Genomic DNA, 7069 nt, shown 5'->3' on the forward strand with positions numbered 1-7069 from the left:
GGTTTGTGTGTGTATTGGTGTTACCTGCTCCCATTAACTAAGTCTGGTAAGACCAGAATGGGTCTGTGATAACTGCTGGCAGGCTGTTGGATTCCAAGTGTTGAATCAGTGTTGTACAGCAGACAGAACACAGAGTGCATGCTGACTGCGGGCTGTATGTATGTCCTGGGCAAGAAGCCATAAGTAGAAACAGCATGTAGGGGCACTTAGGGTTATAATATAAGCAGTGACAACCTCTCACTGGTCTGAATTGCAGCCCAGAATGTGACAATAGATGTTAGAAGTAATATGCTGAAGGACAAGGAAAGCAAAAAGTTTACCAATTGTATACTACTGTAAAACAGTTAAATCAGTACCACCATACTCGCTATAATATTTAGGATCCCTAAGCAGAAATAGGAACATGTCTTTTCAAAGGTCTCTTTCCCATAGGAGAGCTAATGAAATGATAAAGCATGTCACTGGTCTAATGACATGCAGTAGCACTCACTAGCTCAGCAAAGCCACACACACACACACGTTAAACCACTTTATTTTTTGATGCAGAATTAAAGAATGGAAACAGCCACATTGGGTATTCTCTTCATGTCATGAGATGGGATCTTCCCATGCTGATAGCATGCTGGTTTACATATAAGCTAAACAAAGGATGGTGCCTCCTTCAGTACAGGCCCCTGAAAATTCATGCTGTGGTTTGCGTATAGCTGCAGATTGTCGGGTGGCAGTGAGGTTCTGGAACTGCTGAGGTTTGATTGTCCTCTCAACTAGAGAAGTGCAGCTCATTTACTGCTATACCAGATGGGATGCTCAGACTCCCCTGGCTCAGGGAACGGAGAGAAATATTGTAAAAAAATCAAACAGATACCAAACTCAATTGTTTCTCCAAAGCTTGACTTGTTACTAGCTCCGCTGATAACTGAGGGCCTCACTCTTGTAAAAGATGCACAGCATACTTGTGAAACAAATGTATAATTTTACCCACCAAAAGAACTACATGTGCTTAAAAAGTTTTATATAATAATCAAAGTATATTATTAGTATCATTCCTTCTACCTCACTGATGCGGCTACTACTGTGTAATAACCAATTGCTCAGTAAACACCAGTGTCCTAAGGGGTCACATTACTCTCATTTCTCAGATGCTGCACAATCCCAGTTGTGCTGCCCAGTGCTGCTATTCTGCAGTCATTGCATTTGGGGCCCACATTCTTTCCTGCCTTTGGAGGAGTGAAACAGCTCTGCAGGGCAGCAGGCTGGGTGGGGTTCAGAAATCCTCTGCTGCTCTGAGGCTGGGGGTGAGAACAGTGGTCTTAAAAAAAACAAAACTACTAGAAAGGAGACTAGCATGTAAAATCAGATTGTTTTCCACATTAAAAAGGGCAACTTGGATACTACAATAATTAGGGCCCTATCAAATTCACAGCCATGAAAAACACGTCACAGACTGAAATCTGGTCTTTTATGTGTTTACTGTACACTATACAGATTTCACAGGGGAGACCAGCATTTCTCAAACTAGGGGTTCTGATCCAAAAGAGTTGCAGGGAGGTCACAAGGTTATTTTAGGTCAGGTTGCAGGATTGCCACCCTTACTTCTGCGCTGCCTTCAGAGCTAGGCGGCTGGAGAGTGGCGGCTGTTGGCCGAGTGTCCAGCTCTGAAGGCAGCACCTGACCAGCAGCAGCACAGAAGTAAGGGCGGCATTACCATACCATACTTCTGCATTGCTGCCTTCAGAGCTGGGCAGCCAGAGTGGCAGCTGCTGACTGAGGGCCCAGCTCTGCAGGCAGCAGCGCAGAAGTAAGGGTGGCAATACCATACCAGGCCATCCTTACTTCTGTGCTGCTGCTAGCAGCAGCTCTGCCTTCAGAGCTGGGCTCCCGGCCAGCAGCCACCGCTCTCCAGCTACCCAGCTCTGAAGGCAGCGCTGCTGCCAACACAGAAGTAAGGATAGCACTTTCACAACCGTCCCTACAATAACCTTGCAACCCTCCACAACTCGTTTGGGTCAGGACCCCTACAATTACAATACCGTGAAATTTCATATTTAAATAGCTGAAATCATGAAATTTACAATTTTTACAATCCTGTGACCGTGAAATTGACCAAAATGGGCCGTGAATTTAGTAGGCCCCTAACAATAATGGTATCAGTGTGGAAAACCTGATGGCAAAACACGGGAAAGCCATCTGGTTTAATTGTAGTGACTCCTAGCTGCCCTGTAGGCTTAAATTTGAATGCATCACCAGCTTTCTACAAGCTCCACCCCTCCTGTTACAGGTCTAGTCTACCCGCTTGGAGTTCTGATAGGCATACACCTTCTGGTACAAGCCTCCTCACCGTACTCAGACCAGTGGTCCGCTCCTTTTCTCTCTCCCCCCTTGGGGTAAATTCCTTCTTTAGGCGAATAAATAGAGAGCCCAGATGCTCAGCTTATGTCCAACACAACTTCAGTTATGTTGACATAGTTAATGAATTTAGAATAAACATTTCTGAAAGCCTTTTAGATATATGTGCGGTATGCTATCCTGTCTTCCTTTCATACCAGATATTCTTCAATGCACAAAAACTGTGACAACTGCAGTGTGTTAGTGAGAGATGTACAATGCATGCCAACAAACCACGGATTGTAGAGACCCAATGATTCAGGGAAGATTTATTGTACTGGAGAATATCCAATATTTTTCTTCATAGCACTGAATAACAATTCATGAAAATAATCAGAAAATATAAGCTTTTTAAATGACAGTCAAAAGAGAAACTAATATAATTACATATAATACAGATTTCCATCTTGCAGTTAAAGCAAAGCAGTACTAAAAATGGTCATTTTTGTCTTCACAGTTAATGAGCATTGCCTCTCCTGTTTAAAGCTTCAGCAACTCAAATCTCTTAATCACTGTGTGATTATGTTCAGACCGAAGCTGCATCTGGGTTGTAAACATATTCTTCAAATCTTCCTCTTCTGTATTCTATAGAGTGGGCACACTTAAATTCATTCTATTTGTGGGAATAATAAAGGTTTCAGAGATACCAACTATACATAAAATGAGGAATCATCACTAGAACTGTTATCTCTCGAACCAGAATGAACTTTTTAAGGCTATAATTCAGCAAAGCGTGTGTGTGCTTAAGCACGTGCTTAAGTCGCATTGATTTCAATGAATTTTGAATCATGCCCTTTATGACTGTCAGTTTAATGACTAGCCCTAATCAGCATCTGCTTCAGCGATGTGCTGAACAGGGATGGATTTAAGCATATGCTTAAGTGCATTACTAAACTGGGCTTAAGTGCATGTACTGTGTGTGTTTACGTAAATACTACACACATGCACACACAGTTATTGCCATTAGCTTTCTTGTGTTTGAACATTCTATACACAAGGGCAGAACCTGCACTTATTTTGGTTTCTACAAACATAACGAAGCGCCTGAAGAGAGCTATTGCAGCTTTCAATCAGGCACTGTATTGGCACTGAAAGCTTTATTTTGAAAACGATAAGCAGCAATACTGAATAAATAGATAGAATGATTGTTTTGTCATCTCCATACAGCTGATGGCCTTCATCCAAAACATTAAAATACTGTAGCAAATAAAACAAACATGCATGTTTCAACGTTCCAAAAAAAAAAAAAGAGGCATAATATAAAAGTAACACTTCGACGCTTATTTTAATACCGTACAGGCCGTTAAAGATTATTTTCTGGAAAAAAATGAATAAAGTTTTGCTATTTACATAGATAATTAAGGCCCAATTCATTCTAAGTAACGCACACTGGGAAACTGTATACTTCAGTTCACTAAAAATCATAGGATCAATTTTTTCCCCACACTCATAAATCCCAATTCACCATAATGCAATACATAGTGTGCTTTTTTTTTTTTTTTTTTTTAAAGGCAGTTATAGCCCCAATTAGAGGTTTTCCTTTCTCTAAAAGGTCTTCTCTTAATCACAAAGAAAAGTAATATTTGCAGATTCTGTAAGCTAGGGTAGTGATGGAATGTTCGCTTTCAAGTTTCAGAAGATGGGTATCATTTTCAAAAATGCTTGAGTGACATATGAGCCATTATGATCTTTCAATGAGATTTACTTTTTTTGAAAATTGTATCCTAAATCTTACTCTATTTTTCCATTTATCTCCCTTCCTACACTTGTGAGTGACAACGTGAGGGATTCACACAGTTAATTTCCATTAGCAATAATAGGAGTCTTTCATATAAATGTCCTGTGCACTTCGAGGAAAACAGATAGTTGCATATTGAACTAGTTAATGAAAACAAAAATCTATATTTATTACGCTGGCCAGTATAGAATCTGGCACCTGTTAAAGTACATGCTGTTTTTGTTCTACTCATGCCCCTTAGACCAGGTTTGAAAACGCTTTTGAAAATGGAAAGCATGATAAAAAAAAAATCTACATTTCAAAAGGGTCACATGTTGATATGGAGTGAAACTCTTAATTCTTTATGATGCTGAGATTGAATCGAATAATATAATAAAAACACACAACTCTAGGGCATGCCATTTTTTTAGTTAATCTACAGACACGGCACAAACATAGGACCGTGTAAAGTTCAACACGTCAAGAAGATGGAAAATAAAGGGATTTTCTCAAATTTTTAAAAACATTTCAGTGAATGTACTGTTTTACTAACAGCAGCTCTGGAGCACCAACTGTTCTGTTTACCCTCCTGGTGAACAGAAGCAGTGAAAGCTCCTCAGGTGCCCTGATGATATTCTTCAGCTTTAACCTGGGGAGAGCAGAAGATGGAATGCTAGTCTCCAAACCCACTTACTGCTTGACCTCTCTGCCAAACAGCAGTCACCACCCATCTATGCTAAATTTAAACCAGTAAATTAAGGGGAAAGGCTCCAAATTTTATTACTGGAAAAATATCTTGAGCCATTCAAAACCCTGAGTTTTCTCACCCACCCACTTAAAGCACAATAAGACACACCATTCTTATGATCTTAGCACTCATGGAAATCAATGGGAGCTGGCTCAGACCCTTACTGCATAACAGGATAAGTACATTTATCTGCTTTAACAATCCTCTATATCAGTATGCGGAAAAGATTTGATTAAACTTTTCTTTGTGATTAAGTGACATAGGTTCTTTGCTATGCAACGCAATTTGGGCCCGATACTGCAAAGTGCCGACTGCCTGAACTCCAGTTGACTTCAAAGGGAGTTGAGGATACTAAGTATCCTACAAGATTGGGCCATTTGTTTGGCAAAACTGGACCTGGAAAGTAAGGCATATATGCCCCTTGGACACAGTATAATCTCCAAATTATTTGTGTTTTATATTAACAAATACATTTTTATATAAGAAAAAGTTATGAGCACAAACATACATGAGCAAAGAATCATCAATAACTGATATGAAAAACTGAGCGTGGCAAAGATTTTTTTAGGCCAGAGCAGCACATTTACCAGTTTGTTCACAAGTAAAGAGACATGGATGCTGACTATTTTTGAACTGAGTCTGTTCTTCACAGCCTCATTTGAAGTTGCTGTTAGTCTAAATACAGCAGCATTTTTAGTATTTCTGATGCTATTAATAAAAGAGAAATGCAAAAAATTCCATTTAATGGTGATTCCTTCATCTCATGCTGTATCCTTCAAACTTTGATTTACCGTTTTGATGTGGAAATTCCTGGTCTTTTTTTAAATAGGAAAATTAATTTAGTATTTATCTGGGCACAAGTAAATCCAAGCAGGAGCATGTATATTTTAAAAATAAAAAGATTTCTAAAGTATTATTCTTTAATTATTAAAGCTTGGGTTTTTACTCACCAGGTATGAAATCCTTATCCTACTAAAGTCAAAAGAAGTTCTGCCATTGACTTCAATGGAATCAGGATTCTCCCTCTAGATTTTGATTTCTGGGGACCCGAAGGGCTAAATTCTGCTCTGGATGCACAGGCATGGCTCCCACTGAAGTCAAAGGGATCTGCAGGCATGCAATGGCAATATCTGGTGCTGTTATAATGGGCAGTCCAAATGCAATACATAAGGCCCAGATTCTGTAATCCGATCCATGCGGGTGGACCCCCCAGGTCGGCAAGAAGGAGTTCCACTGATGCCCATGGTGTTCTGCACAGACTCAGGACTGTGTCCACTGCATTGATCCGAGTGCAGGACCAGGGCCTAGCATCATAACCGCACTTTATTTGGAAGTGTTTACTTTTACATTCTGCTGGGGAGCCACTTTATCTAAACCTTGTTTTATTTTTGGTTGTATTAGGTGACCTCAAAATATTGTAAAAATAAATGGAAGTCTACAAGTGAATCTGTGAAAGTCTATCTTCTACCTCTCTCTTGTAAAATACATGCTCTATAAAACCCTGAACAGAAATAGTCTTGCATATCTAAAGAAAAACATGTTCCATAAAATTTTGGGGAGCAGGAATGAAATCCTGGCCCCAATGATGTCAATGGGAATTTTGCTATTGATTTCAATGGGACCAGGATATCACCCCAGCTCTTTTAAATATCATTTTGCTAAATGGTGTGTGTGGATCTTTTTTTTTTTTTTTTTTTAAGAATAGCAACATTTACAGGAAAATAAGAACACTGTCATTGCTGGTGAAAAAAAAGTCAAAAAACCACACACTGAGAAGCCTCACACCCCCTTTTAGTAAGACATATGATGAAGACCCCTTATATTGTTTCTCAAAAGGCATACACAGCGTGGCACAATATCTCAAATATACATTCTATATAATAAAATACTGTCTAACTAGTGCATCCTCAATCATATGCTGGAAATATCCTTACCAAGCCAGCTTTAAATTCCATAATATCTTTTAATGATTCATTCAAGGCAGAATCAATAGGAAGCTAATCCCACAAACTCATCTTTCAAGCCTAAAAAGGTAGCAATGAATGTGATGATGCATCATAATCCACAACGAAACAAACAAAATCAGTGGTTCGAGACTATTTTAAAGATACAGCACCCCCACAACACTCCTGTGTTTGTGAACTGTTAATGTGATGAAACACTGGACATTTATACACACAAAAAAGTCATCTGGTCAGACTGAGAAATACGATATTATA

The sequence above is a fragment of the Eretmochelys imbricata genome, chromosome 1, assembly GCF_965152235.1.
Source record: "Eretmochelys imbricata isolate rEreImb1 chromosome 1, rEreImb1.hap1, whole genome shotgun sequence".
In the NCBI taxonomy this organism is placed as follows: domain Eukaryota; kingdom Metazoa; phylum Chordata; order Testudines; family Cheloniidae; genus Eretmochelys; species Eretmochelys imbricata.